Below are 19777 nucleotides of genomic sequence, written 5' to 3' on the forward strand. Positions count from 1 at the left end.
AAATCCACTGAGAAAAACATGTCTGTTTGATTCCTTGGTTACCACCTGAAGCAACAACGATGTTCTCTACTGCACTTTCAACTGCTTATGGCTATTACTGCTTGAGACATAAGCAGCTCTGCTGGGACCGGAGATTTACAGCTGGTAGGTCCTTTTACTCACTAAAAGGAAAACTGTGTAGGAGTAAAGTTCAGTAGATATGGTGTTCTGTTTTGCTTGGAGCACTGAATCTTGATTCCTCTAGTTGTATTTAGTGATGTGTTTGCCAACTGGCATGTACCATGATCATCTAATTTTTGTTTTAGACTAACTTGCCTTTTTCCATCTCTCTTCATATTAGCTAAGCTACCAAGCCTGTTAAGTTGCTGGGCTCTTAAAGCTGCTACCGCCTCCAAACTGATCTGGCCATTTTAGGTCATTCTAAATCTTATGTGACTACTGCAAGTTTACTGGGTGCTTATTTTGTGTTGGTATTTATCTGTGCAGTTAGCTCTGGTAGTTCCACTGAGTCAATCTAGAAAAGTGAACCTTCTCAGACTAGCAATGAAAATTAATGCAAATGTGCAGGCTTTATTCTTCCAAAGTTGTTCACAACATTGCAAATTGGTTTAAATTTTCCCAGAAAAATAAATTCATCTTGCATCTATACTAGAAAAAGAAAGTGACACAATAGAAGCAGAACTGGAAAGTAGACTGATCGTGAGGACTTGACATTTGCACTGGATGTTTCAGCAGGTTTTTCTTCGGTCTAGTCCTGGACTGATGCATGGACTGAATGGTCACTGGAAGGCATCAGGTGAGCTCCTGGAGAATGTCTTTGAGTGGCTTGGTGTTTCATTTCTTTTCCCCCAAAGCTTTCCTGCTTATGTGCGCTGAAATCACTGTAAAATGTGAAGCACAGTACAGTAGGAAGGGATATACTTTTAAGATCTGCTTCAAAACCACTTTTGAATGAAACTAGGTATACCCTGTGACCTGGAAGGCTGCTAGAAGATCCAGTAATTATAGATGAAAGCATTCAGGATGCCTATGTCAAGACAAAATATTTTCTGTTCTACATTGCACCTAAACTTGTCTTCAAGAAGACCATATTAAGAAGAATGTCAGAGTATATTTTGGGGTGATTTTTTCCCTTGTTTCTCCTATTAAGTTTTCTGCTTTGTTTAGACAAGTATTTGCTGAACATTTGTATGTTGATGTACTTTCCTGTTATGCAAATGTCCTAACCATAAAGAAACAGCCATGCTTACTGCCCACTCCCTGTGACTCTCAAGTATGAAGTACTAAAATTAAAATGAGAGCAGTAGGACTTAGATAATAATTTATATGAATTCTCTTTTCTTTCAAGTCTTTGATACAGAATAGATTTTTCCTGAGGATTTACTGTTGGGAGCTGCTTAGCATTGTGTAATATACTTAATGAAAAATAGGGAATAGAGCAACTCTCTCCTCCAGGTAGGGTTCCTGTTTGTGCAGTGTGCTATAGGTCCAAGTTTCTCCCCTAAGAGGAGGAGGTATTGCACATGCATCTGAGATATTTCTGCTCTTCTGGAAGGCTGAGCTTTTTGTTCCTAGAAGAATGAATTTTGCTACAGCAGATAATGAATGAAATGAAAACTTGAAAATTCTAGTTGCAAATTAAGTAAAAAAAAGATGATACATATTTATTTAATTGTAAAAACTGTCAGGTTAATGAAATGTATTACTACTCCCCTGAATTTCTCATATTGACTTTACAGGTAAGAGGAATCCCTGTATAGCACTGTTAATTGAAATAAACTTGACTGATGAGACTGGGCTAGTAAGAGAGAAAAGGATTGCCTAGCCCAAAACATGTATTTCCAATACCTTGATCCATTTAATTTTTTTTTCCTTAATATTATTTAAAGACTGCATTTTGAAAATATCCTCAAACTAGAACTGTTCTTCTGTTAATGACAAAAAGTAAAGATATTAAAATGCACAATTTTCTATTAGAAAAAATAAAATGTTCACACAAGGAAATAAAATTATGAGAATTCAGGAATAGCCTGTGTAGGTTATGTGAAAGTATACAGGTGATGTCCTCATAAAATTGTTTGCCTTCTCTCTAGAGGCTCTTTTCTATCAATAAAGGAGCCTGGTTAACTGACTCTCTGGGACAGTAACAATGAACACTTTGCTGTCACATGAAGGAATACTTCTGTGCTCATCTTCTCAGGATAAGGTGATTAGGACTGGCTTTATTAATGCAGGCAACATCACAGTAATTTTACATTATTGTTGAGAGTTGCTGGAGGCCAACAGGAAGGATGATATCTGGAAATACAGTAAAAGCTAAGAAAAAAAAATATAAAGAATAAGTCTCACTTGAAGGAGTTCACATTTGTATCTGGTTTTATGGAGCTGTGAAATTATACTCTTTACTGAATATAATTTTGATTGCTATTACACTGACTATTGCTGTAACCACAAAAGTTTATTTTAATGCTTTATAGAAACTGGCACTGAACTTTTAAAACTTTAAGTGCTTTTTTGTTCTAGGATATAAAAATGCCTCTAAAACAGAACAAGAAGGGCCAGAAGAAAGGAAACAAATAAGGTTTTAGTAATGCTGAAAGTGCTTGGTATTAGAAAAGTTGGATTTCGGGAAGCAGCTCCTGCAATGAACAGATTGTCTCATTTAAAGAACAGCAGATGTGTCATGGAGAACATCTCAAACTATTATGATTTTGCCAATTTTTTACCATTATTTTTGTTGTCTTTCCTTATCTTTTTACCAGACTTCTTTGCTTAAGAGCAAAGCCTATTGTTTAGGTTTCAGTTAAGTTTGTATTTCCCGCAAGAAGCAGTATTACTTTAACTGTAATTTTTCCCTTTAGCAGAACATTAGGCCACCTGATAGCAGCAAGATTGATAAGACAAACACTGCAGCTCAGGTTATAAGCAGCCTTTGATGAGTTACTGCTAGCTTTGTAACCTCAGGATCCCATTGGGCAGTCTTGCTTGCAGCAGTGGTCAGTCAAGCTGCCAATAAAAACCCCCACTATCTTCTTCTTTTAAGTGCAGTGAGATTAAGGTGAAAAATCAATTTCTTCTGTCTGAATTAGATCCTCCATATGTGTGGACATCATGGAGTGCTGGGTTAAAATGCCAGGTGCTTTTTGGGAGAGAGAAAAAAGTTTCCATAAATAAAAATATAATTTTCTTCTGTTTGCCTGGGTTTTATTCTGACTTCCAGAGAAATAAGTGAAGAGAAAGGAGACAAGATTTTCAACTACCTCTGAGTTATGGAGAAGGGGTGGATGTCACTGTGATGGGGTAGTGCCTGAAAGGAGTTTTATATTCCTCCTGTCCGAGGCCTGGATTCAATGTTCCTTGGTGCCCACAGCTTCTAGTGAATTCCGCAGGCTGGAATCATGTTTGCTTTTACAGGCTGTAGCTATATCTGTGTGTGGATTGAGAGCAGGAGGCTCCTCAGAGCCCTGCTTGTGCTGCCTTGGTGCTGTGCTGACATTGGCAGGCACTGAACAAGCGGGGTGCCTCTGGAGGAAGCTCGGCTGCAGGCTGTGTGCCAGGACAGCTCCTGTGGGCACCAGCTGCCATGGGTGTCCCAGGGGATCCTGGAGCCTGAGTAGGAGAGGTTTATCACACAGACATGAAGGCAGACATGGCCTCGGGGCACTGCAGGGTGGACCCAGGTGAAGCTACCAGGCTGTGCGAGATGACCTGCCTGATGGCTGGTCCTGGGGGTGCCCTGGTGCTCCCTGGCTGTCCCACTTTTTGCTGGGAGAGTGAAGGCAAATCCTGTCCATAGCACTGTGGCCCTGGGGAGCTAGCGGCTCTGTAGTGCTGTGGCAGCACTCCAGAATAAGAAGAGGAGGTTTCAGTGGTGTCTGGACACTGGTGATCAGTAGGTGGTCCTTGGTGCTAGTGTTTCTTCATCAGTTTGGTGAAGAAATATACCTGGTAAATAATATACTGCTTATTCTCCTTCTGGTTTGCATGCTTCCTTTTCAGGGTCCAGCCATCTCCAGATTTATGCCTTTATTTTTTTTTATTGGTTTCCTTTTTTGGTACCTTTTTGTTGTGTGGTATTAAGGTATTCATTCCTGCTCTTTCTTTGTGTATGCCCTCTTCCCCTCCTAAGAAAGCACCAGGGCTTGCCCTTTTGCCTTTCATTTTCCTTTCTCTTTTAAAAAATCTTTTAAAATTTTGTGAAGTTCACTGGCATGAGACACTTTCTTATAAACCTCAGACCTTTCTGCACAGGCAATCCATGTATGTCCTTTTCTGTGCCTGCCTCTCAGAAGTTAAGTGGTCTAGAGACCTGAATCCCTTTTGATGTCTGCTCGTTGTCAGTTCTTATTAGGTGCACAGTTTATTCAGAGGAATTTAGATGGGAAAAGCCAGCGAATAAACAGATCACAACTGTGTTTGAAGGAAAAGTTGGATTGATAGAAAAGGGAATGTTTGCCAAAAGTTGCCCTTGCGGTGATGGTGGGCTCACCATTGTGTGCACTGTGATTTTGTCGTGTTGACTGTTCATGATAGCATACAGACAGCTGGGGAGAGGCATTTAGCCAGCACAAAGTAGCTGTGGAAGTGATAAGCAGTAGTTCATACTGAACACTGGCAAATGGCCCCCACTAAGATGTGGAATAATGCTTCCATGATGCTAGCTGTGGGCAAGCCTAGTAGTCACTAGCCTCCATCTATTTAAAAAAAAAAAAAAAAAAAAAAAAAAGGCATTTATGCTATTTCACTCCTGTAATATCCTGTGACTACATCTGTCCCAGGGTATTCATACACACCAGTGCAACTGGCAGCAATTTCAACATCTTCATGTTCACTCTGTTCTGGAGAACTTGATGTGACTGTTGGGAGATCCTGGTTCATGTCACTATTCATCTGTTTAAATTTGTATCTGGATGTTTTGGTCCCTTTTTGAGGAAGTACCACAACATGATGTGCAAAGATTACTTTGAGAGTGGGTTATCTTCACTACCAGTTAGTGATGCTGCTGTACTCCTGTAAATATTTCAGTTGCTAACACAATAGCAGCAGCAGAGATGGAGACATTTTGATGGATGTGGGACAGAGATGATAGACTGCTGCTGGAACTTTGTTTTTTAAGTGGTGCCTTTAAGGCTAGCAATTAACTTCCAAACCTGGGTGCTTTGTATAAGCTGCTTCAAAGAAGAAAATTTTAGTTTAATATATTTTTTTTTAATTTCTGCATTTTCTTTTGTTCAGTATGTTTGAGAAATCAATCCCTTGAAAAGCTGCAGTCCTCAGCAAAGTATACATATTGCATAAACCTCTAGAAAGTGTTCTCACAGAATTTAACTCTCTCCATCTTTAGATGGAAGGACCTGGCAAAGGATGGGGTATATATTTGCCAATTCTTTCTGAAACTCCATTGTCCTGTATTTCTGGATTTATTTCAGTGTGGGAGTAGAGTACTAGGGATGTGTAAGGCAGAATTTTCTCTCTGACCTCCAGTCAATAAAGCTTTCTTACCACTTTTTATTAGGTATTAAAGTTCCTACCATGTAAATGTTTCTTGCAATTTTTATTTCACCATTAATCCATTCTCTAATACACTTAATCTAAATCCTGTGCTGGTAGTTGTGAGCTTGGGCTTGGGCTCACCTCACTTTTGCACACTCTTACACCATGGTATAATGTACTTCCAAATGTGGCAAAGACAAAGCCCCTGTGAAAACTGGTTACATGGACCTGAATTTATTCCTTAATATAACATTAGGAGAATCCTGAGCAACAGATAGGATGATCTAGAGAAAGCAAAAATCAAATAATCAGAGAATGGTTTGGGAAGGGAGCTTAAAGGTCACCAAGTTCCAACCATCCAGCCATGGGCAGGGACATCTTACACTTGACTAGATTGCTTGGAGCCATATTCATTTTGGCCTCAAACTTTTCCAGGGATCCACAGTTCTGATAATATAAAATAAAAAGTGTATAGTCTAAAAAACTACTTAGTTTTCCTACAGACCCCAAATATTTTCTTGCAAATGTCCCTTAATAGTAGTTGAATTTACATGTTCACATATTTGCTTTAAAAATAGAGCTGCTTTTGGATTTTTTTTCTTTTTTCAAAGATCTGCGTGGACAGTTAAAAGAGATTTTTTGCTTTCATCAGTGTTGTTTTACTTTGATATAGTTTAACTATCCCTTTCTTCCTTTCTGATAAATATGGATATTTACTTGAATATATGTTGCACCCACTTTCAAGCAGCATTTTCACATTCTTAATGATAACAAGATGGGAAGCTATAATATGTGTGTTCTAGAGGAAAAAAGAGTTTATAATGAGTCACTATTATAATTTGTGTTTGTGTGTCTTTGATACTATTGTAGTTTTCCAGGCAGATGTCCCACCCGCTGCGTGTTCCTAGTTTCAGTCTAATGAACTTCTAAAGTTACTGGGCACTCAACAGTAGCTCTGGCATCCCACAATGTATTAGTAATAAGTTTTCTTTAAAACAAAGAGTCTTTTTAAAGTACAGCACACAATCAGTAGCCCACAGTGGAAGAAACAAATCACAAAACTACTGTTCCATAAGCTCTCCAAAGAGCTGCATAAGTAAAATGACAGACTATCCATTCCACTTTGGAAAGCATGAATAGGATTTTTGATCTAGCTTAATTTCCTTCAAGGTCTTCAGCTGTGGCTAAACCATTTAAAATAAAAGTAGATGTGTTACGGAACACCATGCTCATCACCGTTTATTATTTTGAAAAAGCATGGGTCCTCCTGTACCTCTTTGCTAATGTCAAAAAATGAGTGGAATCCTCATCCCAGTTTCAGCACTGCAGAAGTGGACTGATTCCCCTGGCTGCAGTGACTTTGCTTCACAGTTATGGCAAAAATGGGAGGAAACCAGTGATTTTTAATTGCTAGCTTGCAAATAACAGAGTGTGTATTATATGACACATCACTGAGCTTTAGATTTTTGAATTGTTTAGGGTAACTTAAATGAGCCTTCATTAGATAAAATGTTAATTGAAAAGATGGATTTTACTGACCGTTAATGCATTGCTATTGTCAAGGCATCCTATACTCTTTGTATTCACTGTGGGTGATTTCACCTTTGAGCAGAATGCATCCTTGAATGACTGCATCCACTTCAGCTAAACCCACCAAATCTTAGAAAACTTGCCCATTTCGAGGGATTTAAGAACAACCAAAAAACCCCAAACCACAGTGACCTGCCAACTCCCAATTCTTTGTAAGAAAACTTTCAGACCAAGAATACACTCTCACATCCTAGTGAGCTGGTTGACTGAGGAAGTTTTGGACCAAAGTCAGTGCTTCAGTGCTGGATATTATCTGCCTCAACTCTTGGTGGGCACTATGTTGCTGTACAAACAGCCCCACTCACTGCAGGGAGCCTACTTATGGAGCACTGCCCCAGTCAGCTCCATTGCCATTGCAAGAATATCACCTTTTATTAGATAAATGACAAGCTCCTTAGGGAACATGCAAATCTGTGCTGGGCAGAGTGAAGAGCTGGAGGAGATGATAATTATGAACAGAAAAATACAGACCCCCCCCGGCCCTTCCTCCTGATTCTTCCTTTTCTTACACTACTATCTTTTGTGGCAATCAAAAGGATAGATGAGATTGTGAGTCAGCATACTTTGAAAAAACCTTACTGAGCTTTCAGATTACTTAACTCCCTTTTTTCTGTACTTCTAAGCATTTTGCAGTATAACATGTACAGAGCAGAAGAGGTCATTATAAGTCTGTTCCAGTACACCTGTGTTTTCAGCTGAGACCTCTGCCTTTTTCTTTTTCTTTTTTTTTCTCTGTGTTTTTTGAAGTGCAAGATCATAGATAACTGTAAGAAATGGTTTTGAACACTCATTTTCTAAAGAGCTGATCAAGTAGCCAGGCTATTCCTGAATGTTTTTAGAAATGGCTTTGTCTTTACAGTGGTGATTGGGGAATTACAAACACATGTAATTTGTTAGCCACTGCAGGTTTTCCTTATTATAAAAATATCTCTATGATAGAGCTAAAAGATATGTTACCCCTGTGTGACCAGGCAAAGCCAAGGAAGAATGCATCATACATTATATTTTGCTAACAAGTAGCTTGACAGTCCCACATAGCCCAAGAACAGATGCAACAAATAAACAGGTTATGAGAGCTGAAGAAGGAAAACAGGAGAAGCAAACAAACAAAACCCCACAAAAAACAAAAACACAAAACAAAACAAAACAAAACAAACAAACCCAAATAAACCCCTATTGCCAGTCACAGAGTGCTGATTTACTTGGGACAATAATTTTACCAATCCTAGTTTAGGTGGCAGTGACTGGAATAAACACTTAATTTGTTGGCAGGATTCTGTTTTAAAGGAAAATGAAGATTTTTTTTTTGAGCCTTGGACATGTGTTTATTTATTTTTCATGCCAGTGTGCTCAGTGAAAGGTTAGTGGCACACTGGTTAATTCTGAAAGAAAATAAAAATTACAAGTAAATAAACATTTGCAACACTCACAGCAGGAATACAGCTAATATTTAGCTAACAGAGAGTTGAATATTGTAGGGGTAACAGTTGTTTCTGCCTGTACTGACATATTTTGAATCCAAGTTTGGTCCTGACCCATTGTATCCATATTCATGTAATAGCATGGATCTGCAGCCTGAACTGATGTCTTTTATTGCCAGTGGAAAGAATTCCAGGGAAGAGCCAGAAGGTTTTATATCAACCTTTTACTTTTCAGAGTTCACTTCAGCTGAACTGAAGTGTGTGTGGCACCACTTGGCAGAACAAGCTCTCAATTCATGTCTGCAAGTAGTGAAGACGAAATTGGTCTGTTCTCTTTGTTTCAGCAGACACAGGGCCTGAACAGGACTTCCCACCAAGTCATACTTTGAAGCATCAGCTGTTTGAGCATCCAGTTTTCAAATGAGTAATTCCTTTTGATCTTTTTCATCCAAAGGTCAGCTGTAAAGTTGCTCAAAGTGCAGTCAGTACTTTGATAGCATTATGAATGCTGGAGATACTAAATAGATTCCTGTGGATCATGGAGTAGGGGTTTTGTTGTACCTGTCTTTATGGTTAGACTGACCATGGTCCCAAGGCATTCACTGTGGATGCAACGTTTGTGAAATGTCCTAAACAAAATTGTTTGGGATGGAAAAATAGCCAACTTCTTTTGAAATTAATTTTTACTACTTAAGTACTGTTAGTAATTATGTTGTTACTGCATCACTTACTAGCCGTGACTGAATAGTATCCACCTCATTCAAATGGTAATATGTTTTGTCCTCCTCTCCTCAATGAAGCTTGACAATTCCTGTGAACTGGTATAATAATATTTTTATTCTGTCATTAATATTTGATAGTAAAAGATAGTAAGCGAGAAATGAGCAGTTTATGGACTGTCCATTATTTCTCCAGAGCTTATACTGGAGTCTTTAAATTGTTCACCTGAGACAGAAGAGTATGTGCTCTCAGAATGACCATACTAAATAGGTGAAGAACATTACTGAACACATTTGGCTTGTTCTTCTTCTAGAGTGAGTCACCTTCTTCTAGGTGAGCAAAAGCTCTACTGATCTTGTAAACAGAAATCCCTTGGGATGAATAATCAGACCTCAGGTGCTTATGCTTCCTTTTGTTGCCTAGGTCAACCTAGTGGTGTCATATTATTTGCTTCACATCTAAAATGTATCATTCAAAATAGATGTTTTTTATTAAAGAGTAACAAGAAATGCAAGAATTCTTGCCACTCTGTCTTCTACTTGGGTTTTTTGTTATTGTAGTGGTTTTTGTTTTGTTCCACAAACTTTCAAAGAAGAGTGAAAACAGGACTGTAACTAACTTCTCCAAACAATTCTTACACTGTATTAGAACCAGTTCTGCTCTCTGTGCTAAATTTCAGTGTAGAGATGCAGCATTTTAGACTAATACTTATATAATGTGACCATCTACCACAGATATGATTCTGTATTTATATCTATAACGTGCCTTACTGTGCTGTGCTATTAATCAATAGGAGAAAGAAACTGGAGGAGTTTTGTAAATATTTGAAAATTGCACAGAAAAAAATATTAAAGGACTGGGCTGTGGATTAGGTCTTTGAGTTCACTAGCTCTGAACCAGCTTCCTTACCTGCAAATATTTTTCGGGGAAAAAAATTCCTCAATTTCTTAACATCCTCTTTTCCACAGAGATCACAAATCAGGTCTTAATTCTTCCAGTCCTTATGGGTTAGGTGCAACATTTTACTCTGCTTGCAGTGTTGCCTTGTATGTTGAAGCAAATGCAAGACAGTTTTTTGTCTGTGGTATAGATGTGCTCTTACAGGGATCTATCTGCCTGACCCAGGACACTGAGGTGCTCTCTCACTTGGCAAAATTTTGCCACTGCTAAGATCATGTCAATTCACTGTAAGGAACAAATATTTTTCTAATTTTGTACTTCAAGTTTATTTGCTTTGGGTTTAGAAAAAGAAAACAGTAATGATTGTTTATGCAGGTTAAAATATAAAGAGCTTAGGTAAATATAGACTATAAAGAACTTAGGTAAGTATGGAAAAAAACCCTTCCTAAACAGAAAATATACATCCACATATTGATTGTTTCTAGGTGTATTACAAAAAGGTTAGCTCTGGAATTTCCCCAACGATCTTACAAATGAACAAAATTCCAAAATTAAAAAAAAAAAAAAAGGCCCAAAAACTAAATTCCCAGCAGAAAAACAAATTATTCTGAGATATATTTTTCCCCTAGCTTTTGAAAAAATTCTGCACACCAATAAGTATGTAAGTTTAATAAAATTTCAGCATCCTTTCAATTTGACTTACAGTAAAGTAAATACTGAACAGAATGCTTCCTGTGAATTGCTCTATGGCCTTTGATCCGCTAGGTTATATTCCTTTCCTTATAACTCAGGAAGTATTTTACAGTAAAACATGCCAGGGGCTTGTATAACTGGGGAAGGTTTTGCTTCTCCAAAGGAGGTGTTACTGATGCTACTCTCTCTAGCCTTTCCCCTCTTATCTGCTGAGATAAGCAGAGAAGGCTCCAAGATGCCCAAAGGGCATCAGTGTCCTGCTGGACCACATGTTTTGATAAATAATCACAGTACTGTTTGCTCTTCAATTAGATTAACAGCTGAACTTATAAATCATGTCTCTGGAGGGCATTTTTTTGATAATTAACTAATTGGCAGTTGTCTGTAGTAAATTGTTTGATATTGGTCAATGGTAAATTGTGATCATGTTAATTTAATTGTAGTTTTGCCAATGATATAATTAACACTGCTATCAAAGCAGTCAATTCATTTCATTGGGGAAAAAAAGCAGCACTGTGGTATTAAGTTCCCAGTTTCCATGACGCAAAATGTGATTCTGAATGATAATAATAAAGTTGGCTCTGCTCACTGTGAGCAAAAGTCATTGTTTTCAATGGAAATAGGGGGTAACAGGATGCAGTGGTGTCCTGAATTATTACAAATAATGCAAGCAAATTGCCCCAGAAAGACTTCTGTCAATCTAAGAAAGCAATTTATCTTCCTAGCTGTCTGGGAAAAGATGTGACCAGGAGCTGTGTTTCGAGATTCATTATGATTGACAGAGATACTGCTGTGGACATTGCCTGGAAATGACAGGGCTTTGTTGCATAACACACAGAGAAGCAGATCACAGAATGGCTGAGGTTGGAAGGGACTTCGGGAGGTCAGGTAGTCCAAGCTTCCTGCTCAAGTAGGGTTCCCTAAACTCCATTACTCAGGATCGCCAAGTCAAGACTCAGAAAAATGGTCCCTTATTACCCCTTTTCTGTATTTCTAGTTTCTGTTCTCATTTTTGGGAGTCATTTACAGGGGATAATGACATGAATTCTGTCCCACATGTGCCACCTTTTCTTCAGAGGTATTCCTCAGGCATAAAGTGGCCTTCTTCTTTCCCCTTATCCTCAGCACATGCTAATGCCTTTATCAAAAGCATGTCTGGCCATCACTGGAACCTAGGGACCTTTGAGATCACTGGTTTGTTTTTTTTTCTGGTTGAGTGGGAATAGAACTGTATGCTTTCACATCTCCAGCAGTTTTGCTGAGTGTTTATCAAGCAGGGTTACCTGGGAGCTATTTTTCGAACACATACAAGTATATGTCCCTTTTCTGGGTTAAGTAATGGTGGCCCATCCACCTGCCAGGTTGGAATTTGCTGCCCAAACTTGGGCCCGACACGGTTATGAAGGATGAGCCCCTCCCACCCGTGACTGATTTCCACTGTCCAGCCACCATGCTGGGAAGGGCTCACCGACTGGGAGTCTGGAACCCCGAAAGCCGTGACCCGTCGGAACCTCTCTAGCCTCGTTGCAGAGAGGCCTTGGGCCAGAGGGCCTCCGGGGCTCCCCTTGTCAGTCCGGTAGAAAGCGAGCGTGTCATCAGTCAGCAGTTGGGCCCTCTCCCCAATCTGCCAACTTTGCCCAACTATTTTGCCCGTGGACAAGGCTTTGGGCAACCAGTTAATGAATTGGTTGGTGGCTGCAATTGTTTCGCCGGTTGTGAAACTACCGCTGGGTTGCGAGGCCAACGACAGGGGGAGCGGATGGCCGCCCCCACTCACACTGGGGGAGAAGTCGACTCAGTTACCACATGGGCATCCAGCAGGGCCACCAGGAGGCATGACTTCCCCTGCTAAGCCCAGTTGTAACTAGACCCTTCGGAGAGTCATAGTTACTTTAAGTGAGTCTCTGCCACCTCCTGGATTCGTTGTATGTTGCTACAGCAGCAAAAAGCTGCCACTGAGATTGTCTAAGCAGATAGCTTCTACTTAGTGCCTCTTTTCTTGCCATTTTTTTTTTTTTACTTCCCTTTTTTCTTCTCCCCTTCCTACCTGATCTGTGCTGTTCTTTATGTCCAAAGATGGACATTTGAGAGAAAGATTCTAGAGTGGTATGGAAGACCATAAAGTCTTGAACATAGAGTCAGCTATTGGCAGGTTCTTTTAAAATTAAATTTCAGGGCTGGCTACTCTAAGAGTCTGGGTTCTGCAAACCTGTTTGAAGTAGGTTTGTAATAACTCTGTGGGGAAAATATTGGGAGATATTCCAGATATTCTTCTAATTTCTAAATGCTCTCAAGGTATTTAAGATTGGTAGCTGCAACTTGTATTTCATCTTTACTTCATAAGGAAGATATGTGAAGAAAGACTATCAATTACAAACTAGGAAAGGCTTTTCTTTCTTTTGTTTTTTTTTCCTCCTTTTTTTGGTGGTGGTGGTTTTTTGACTAATTAAAAGAGTTAACCTGATTTAGTATGGCAATGGATGAAAACTATTCATGCAAAAATCTCATATTTGAAATTTAAATGTACAAAATATAATAGATATGTTCTCCATTTTTCTATGACTTGAATTTATTTTCAGAAGTGATTGAAGAAGATCTGTACCCTTATAAATTGAAAAAGGTAGTAATTCCTATTTGAAATACTAAATGGAATCTGAGCAGATACAAATTATTTGAATAAAAACTGACTTTAGGAAACATTATAATCTCACTAAAATGGTAACACGTTGAAACTGGAATTTCATTGGTAAGAGTCCTGATATATGAAGAATAAGATAATAAAAATGTATTAGAGTAGAATTGCAGTGTATTTTTATTGGTATGGGTTCTGATCAATTGCCTTTTATCCCAACATAAGGCTCAGAAGAATTTGAACATTCATGTTTCCTGTAAGAGAAAATAAGAGAAACTGTATTTCTTAGTAAGAAGCATTCATGTTGATCTCTTTCGTAAATAAATTCTTAATTCACAAAAAAGACATAAAAAACGAGCTGGTTTTTAGTGTTTTAACACAAATGGTAACAGTTAAGAACATTTTTAGAGTCAAGAGTAAGTTGGAGATAAATCAGCACAGATTTTGCATGTAGTAGCTTTATAATTGCAAGCAGAAAGATGTAAATAACCAGATTTCTCTTCTGGAGAGAGATTTCTAATTAACTCACTTTCACATTCCCTTTATCTCACTCCATTCCAAACAATTAAGTGTTAACTTAGTTTTTCTTTAGATTTCTCTCAAATGCCTGCTGAGCAGTTGTACATAGCACAATTCTTTCTATTATTTTCTGTTGCCATGTTTTTTTATGTGTCTCTGTCTATAAGCTGGCAAATATCTGTGGGAATTTCTGTCTGTTGGAAATTTCCAGTCTCGCGTGTTTTGCAGTTAACAATTGAGCATGAGGGCTTATAAATTTTATTGCGTCTTGTTTGGGTAAATGTCACTGTTTCTTTGTCCCAGTTGATAAATTTTAGTCTATGAAGGTCACCAATAGTAAGTATGAAAAAATTCTGTGTTTTAAGTTTTATTGGCTTTTGGTTAGCCCTTGTGCTAAGAAAAAAAATTAAGATATTTGATCTGCTCATTACTTTTTATACCTTCTTTTTTTACTCTGTGTTCCAGTCTTTTTTTGCATTTTTCTTGAAAATAAATTATTTCTCCATATTTCTAAAAATCAGACAATCCCCTTTTTTCTCATGTATTTGCTTCTGCTGTGTACTTTTGAAGCTGGATGTTTAGGGAGAAGCAGCAGTTCCAGAGTAGGGTGCCCAGATAACAGGATTTATTGGAACTGAATGTAATAGAGAAACTCAAGCTGAATGTGCATACAGCACATAAGATACCAATTCACAGATGCAGTAAAATGGAAATTAATATTCATATCTCCAAAATTCCTAATCTCTATCTCCCTAATCATGTGCTTCACCATTACCACTACTGCAGCCTAGAAAGTGCATGTACCACTTTAGATGACTCTGAATTTCACATTGTGGGAAAATAAGCTTGAAATACTAAGGGAAAGCAAAAACATTACCTATTGCTGAGAAAACATTTGTAAGGGCTGCAAATGCATAAAGCATATTCTGATGTGTAATAGGAAGTGACTGGAAATCTTCTTGGGCTGATCTTAAATTTGCACAACTTGTAGTTATTATATAAATATTGCTCTGAATTTAACAATTCAGACAGCTGCAACAAGTTGAGCACTTCAAGTGACAAAGTAGTAACACTCCTTCCAGGAGGAGGCTAAGATCCAGGCAGCAGAGATTGTATTGCTGTCAATGGAAAAGAGAGAGCAACTTGTTCAGTCTTTGGCCTGACATCTCTATTGAGGATCTACCTCATGATTTGTCTATTCTATATCAGTGATGTAAATTTATTGCTCATGATACTGTGAATTACAAATCTCAGTTTATAATTTTAAATTCTCTTCTGACATTAAGGAGCAAAAGGGGTGCTGACTGGGAAGCTTTTCTTACATTAGCTCCCCATTTCACAACAACCATCTAATAACAAAAAAAAAAAGCATCAATCTCCACTACTGCATAAAATATAGAACAATATCAGATTGCCACAACATTGTTTAGTTTGGTTTTCATTTTTTTTTCCCACTGAAGCTTAGAATTGTTCCATATTAGTTAGCTATTTATTCCTGCATTAGTTAAAAAAAAAAAATCTAGTCTCTTTAAAAAAAATCAATAACTATTGCTTATTTCTAGACAGAATGTTGGAATTTTGGACATTTATAAGTTCTATTCTGTGCATTCAATTCTCAAACATAGTATTTGCATTGAGCTTTTTGTCAAAGTAAACATGAAACTATATCAGAAAAAGATATAGTTAAGTCTTTTATACCACAACTTTAGAACATTTTTCCATAAAGATGCTTTCTTTCACAGGCACTTCATCAGATTTTCTTTTGGTCTGTTTAGTGGAGATTGAGTCTAATTTCATTCAAAGCAACAAAAACACATCTGAGAATGTTGGGAGGTAAGTCTGAAATAAAATCCATGTTGTTGTCATGACAACTACAATGCTAAAAAGGATGCAGAGAATGATTATTAAGATGATGCATCAAGTTGTTATAGCAACTATATAGTAATAGGAAAAATGTGAGTTTTCAGAATAATATTGTGTGACAAGTTTTCCCTTTATCAAGACATGTCATTGTAAAAATATCTTAATGAGTTAAAAACAAGAGTGGAGGACCTGGTACAAAAGGAGGTCAGGATTCAGCTATCTGCCTTGGTGTATTTACCTTAAGTACTATAATGTTCCATGGAGAGTATCTCTGCTTGGTTTCCAGTTCTGTCACAGATGGAGCAGAACACAGAAGACACTAACATACATCCCAGTGCTCTTTCCAACATCATAGCCACATATTTCAAGGCCACATTTCACAAAGTGATAAACCTTCATGGCCCTCATTTACCCCCAGTGGAGTGCATGAAACCTCAGTGGCATAGAAGAATGGACTGAAGCCCTAACACAGAAATGGGATAGGGAGAATGGTTAATGCTGAAGAGCAGTATTAAGAGGTTTCAATTTTGTGAAAGAGCTTATTTTTCAGCACTCTGGATGACTTCCTTTTTTGTTTAGCTTAGGATTTCCTAATAAATGAGTATTTGATTTCAGAAAATATTTAATTAATTGTAGAAACCTATTTTTGAAGCAAGGAAATCTCTTAAGGAGCAACTGCAGTGGAAATGGGTATCTGGGCTCTGTGCCACCACTTGTGATATAAACAGCACTAAAGGCTGCCTTGCCTGGTGCAAAACAAAGGAGGTATCCTGCTCTGGGTGGCATAAATATCCCTGTGCTGTTTTCCCTTTTGTGTGGTGCCCAGCTGGCTCCATTCTGAAAGTCACTGTGGTTCTTCCTGGTTTATAAGCCCTCTCCTGGGGAACAACTGCAGGCAGTCAGAGGCTTTTTCTTCCAGCAATGCTCCCCTCCTGCAGATGAGTGAGTGCAGGAAAGAGGAATGAGCAGGGAGAAGAGTGAAAGCCATGGTCAGAGAGACACACAAAGCTGATTCACTCTCTTGTGTAAGAGTTGGCCATTTTCTCCATCCCTTGGGTTCTCTTGCAGCAGGACATGAGGCAGGCTGCTCAGTATTTTTATCCAAATTGTTTCTCTCCATGAACAAATATTTTTCCAGTTAAATTTTTTTTTCTGTATTGTTTTGCATGAAAAGTCATTGTTTAGAGACACCTTTTTTAATACATACATATATTTTTAAAGCAACACAAATATTGGACAAATATTGTTGGAAATATTGCAACACTACAGAATATCAGCATGGATATTTTGGTCCAGTGTCTTCGGACATCTGAAGTTTACTTGTCTGGATTTATCCTTAAGGGCTGAACTCCCATCTGGACTTGTAAATAATTTCAACTGCAGTTCTCTTCTATAACATGGACCCTCTTGCTAGCAGTTGAAATAAAGCAATCCATCCAGAGGTAAAGGAGAATTTGATCTTGAGGTGACTACAAAAACTATGAGTAGTGTAAGATACTAGATTTCAAATCAGAAAATTTTTAAGGGTTATTACTAAAAGTAGGAAACTTGTGGGAGATGTAGCACAGGTTTGGAAGCCTGAACATAGGCCTGTACAGAGTTGGGGTACATTGTGATTTTGCAGTTTTGAAACAGTTGAGTATTTGGATTGAAAATACATGTGAAGTATAGCTCACAGATTTTAGCTGCTACTTCTTGGAACTGTGATGGCAGACAGGTTAACTGTGGTGATTTCTGCCTAGAAAAACTTTGAAATTCAGAGAACAAGGTTTTTTAACAGAAATATTACTGCAGACATACACTTCTTAATCTTCATGGTATTTTCTACTATGTTTGTAGCAGAGTTATGGACTGAGCTGACTGTACTGATATGGCTGGGATAAATGGCTCTGGAAAAAGTTGGCTTCCAACTCTTAAAAAACTTGGCTTCCAACTCAGAGGCTGGAAGTGGAATGGTGATGATGAGGAACCATTTGAAGTAGGACAAAGGGAAGAAACTTGTGTGCAAATAAACCACAGATTTTTATTTTTTCTTTCACACTGAGACTAGAAATCCAAGCCAGCTTGTGTTCTAAGCAAAATTTTATTAAAGAGCCCTGAACTCCTTTGCCCAGCTTCAGCATCTGCAGATTTTTTGTTGCTACAAGTTCTTGTTGTATCTCACAGGACTACATTAAATGGCTTTTCTAGCCTAGAGAAAATTGATTTGAATCACTTCCCTGCATCTAGTAGCTTATGCCTCTGTCCTACTGGCATAAACAGAGGTCCTGAAAGCAGGAAGAGATGTCTCAGCCACCTGTGCACAGCAGGCCTTTTCCCCACATGGCTAGTAATAGCTAATGAAAATAATGGGAGTTCAACAGTAAACAGATTGAGATATTTCCCTGAGGGAAGCACCAATTATATACTTCTGTGTAGCATCTATAGCTTGGCTAATTCTCTAGGCTCAACTTAATGGTACCAACAAAATTTGCCAGTTAGTGCTATTCTTCATGGATAAAGGCAGGTGGTAAGGACTGCATGCAGCACCCCTTGCCCTGAATGTGTGTGTCATCAGCTGGTGGTGTTATTTCACTGTGCTGGCTGCTTCCAGGGGGATGTAGGAACTACTGACACCCTATGGCTTCCAGGGCAGTTTTGAAGTGCAAATATAAGCGTAGATTGCCTTGAAGGGTTGGCAAAGATAAAATGTGTTTAAATAAATGTGGAAAAGGAAGAGGTGGGGAAAAATTATGAGATGAAGAAAGATTAATGAACTTTAGAAGAGGCTACACAGAAAATGGTGTCTAATTACTAGACTCTTAATAAGCTGCCAACAAGGAATCTGATTAAGAAAAGGGATCTAGATTTTATTCTGAATATTTTCACAATTTTTTCTCCTCTAACTGCAAAGATAGACCTGGAGGAATGCTGTGCTCAGGCTACCTGCTACCTTTGGTCTTCTCTGCCCTTGGCAAAGTATAACCTGTTTAAAGTTTCATTAGTAGTGCCTGTTCTTGTGCAAGAGTCTTTACTGTGGTGAGTGGTGTGCATAAAGCTTCTGCTGTTGTGTGACTGCAGCAAGAGTTTTCCCTAAGGACATCCAGCTTGGCTCTTCTAGAACACTTTCCATAATGTCTTTCTTCTGACCAGAAAGCACTTGAGAAGTGTGACTAGGTGTTTACTGTCTTACTAATTTAAAATTGTTCAGTCTTATGGGAACTTCGTGCATTCCCTGGTTTTGATAAAAACCAGTCAACCCCAGACACTTGATAAGCTGCTAGTTCCTAACCACTGCTTCTCTACTCCTGCTTTGTCTTTCTTGGAAACAAACAACAAATAGAGCTTTGGAATATTAAAATTTCAAGATGTTCTAGTGCAAAATATACACAATTTGCTTATATTTTTTTAATAAAGAGGTGTCTATTAAATATGTCCAGTCTGAGGAGAAGGCACGAGGATGTGGTGAGGAAAATGTTGAATCTGAGAGAGGCAGCTCAAGCACTTCCTCCTACAATGAGTGTGGCTTCATCACTGCTTTTAAATACTGCAGCCAGACAATCATATCATGGTCTCTACCAGCATCTGAGACAGTGGATGTAATGAAAAAATGAAGGGGAAATGATTATTTTTGTGTTTTGGTGATTTCAAAGGTTTCTATATGTTCATTTTATTCTGATGCAGAGAGGTACAGCTGGTGAAATGTTCACTGAAGCACAGCAGAAGAAGGAGCACTGTAGGATTCTGAGGGATGTTGAAAAATTTTGGTGCAGTGATTTGCAAAATAGATGGGACACTGGAAATAAATTTTTGATCTGTCTGGAATTCTGAAATTTCTATGCTATGGTAATATACTTTGTTCATAGTCTTATAAACAAGACAATTTGAAACATGTGGATTTATTTATCGTGAGTCATCTAGACACATAAATCAAGAGACAGCAGTGGGGAAGTGTCAGCTGTTCTCT

The 19777-nt window shown here is 38.3% G+C and overlaps 1 long non-coding RNA gene across 1 annotated transcript in view; it reads left to right on the forward strand.

Annotated features, from left to right (window-relative positions):
• Positions 1 to 19777, forward strand: part of LOC146767958 (uncharacterized) — a 112482-nt gene that overhangs the window by 81437 nt on the left and 11268 nt on the right. The window contains exon 3 of the long non-coding RNA XR_014953832.1: positions 1 to 19777. This exon is cut by the window's right edge and continues 11268 nt beyond it. This is a non-coding gene — a long non-coding RNA (uncharacterized LOC146767958).

Source organism: Lonchura striata, chromosome 3 (assembly GCF_050655825.1).
Source record: "Lonchura striata isolate lonStrDom1 chromosome 3, ASM5065582v1, whole genome shotgun sequence".
Taxonomy (NCBI): Eukaryota; Metazoa; Chordata; class Aves; order Passeriformes; family Estrildidae; genus Lonchura; species Lonchura striata.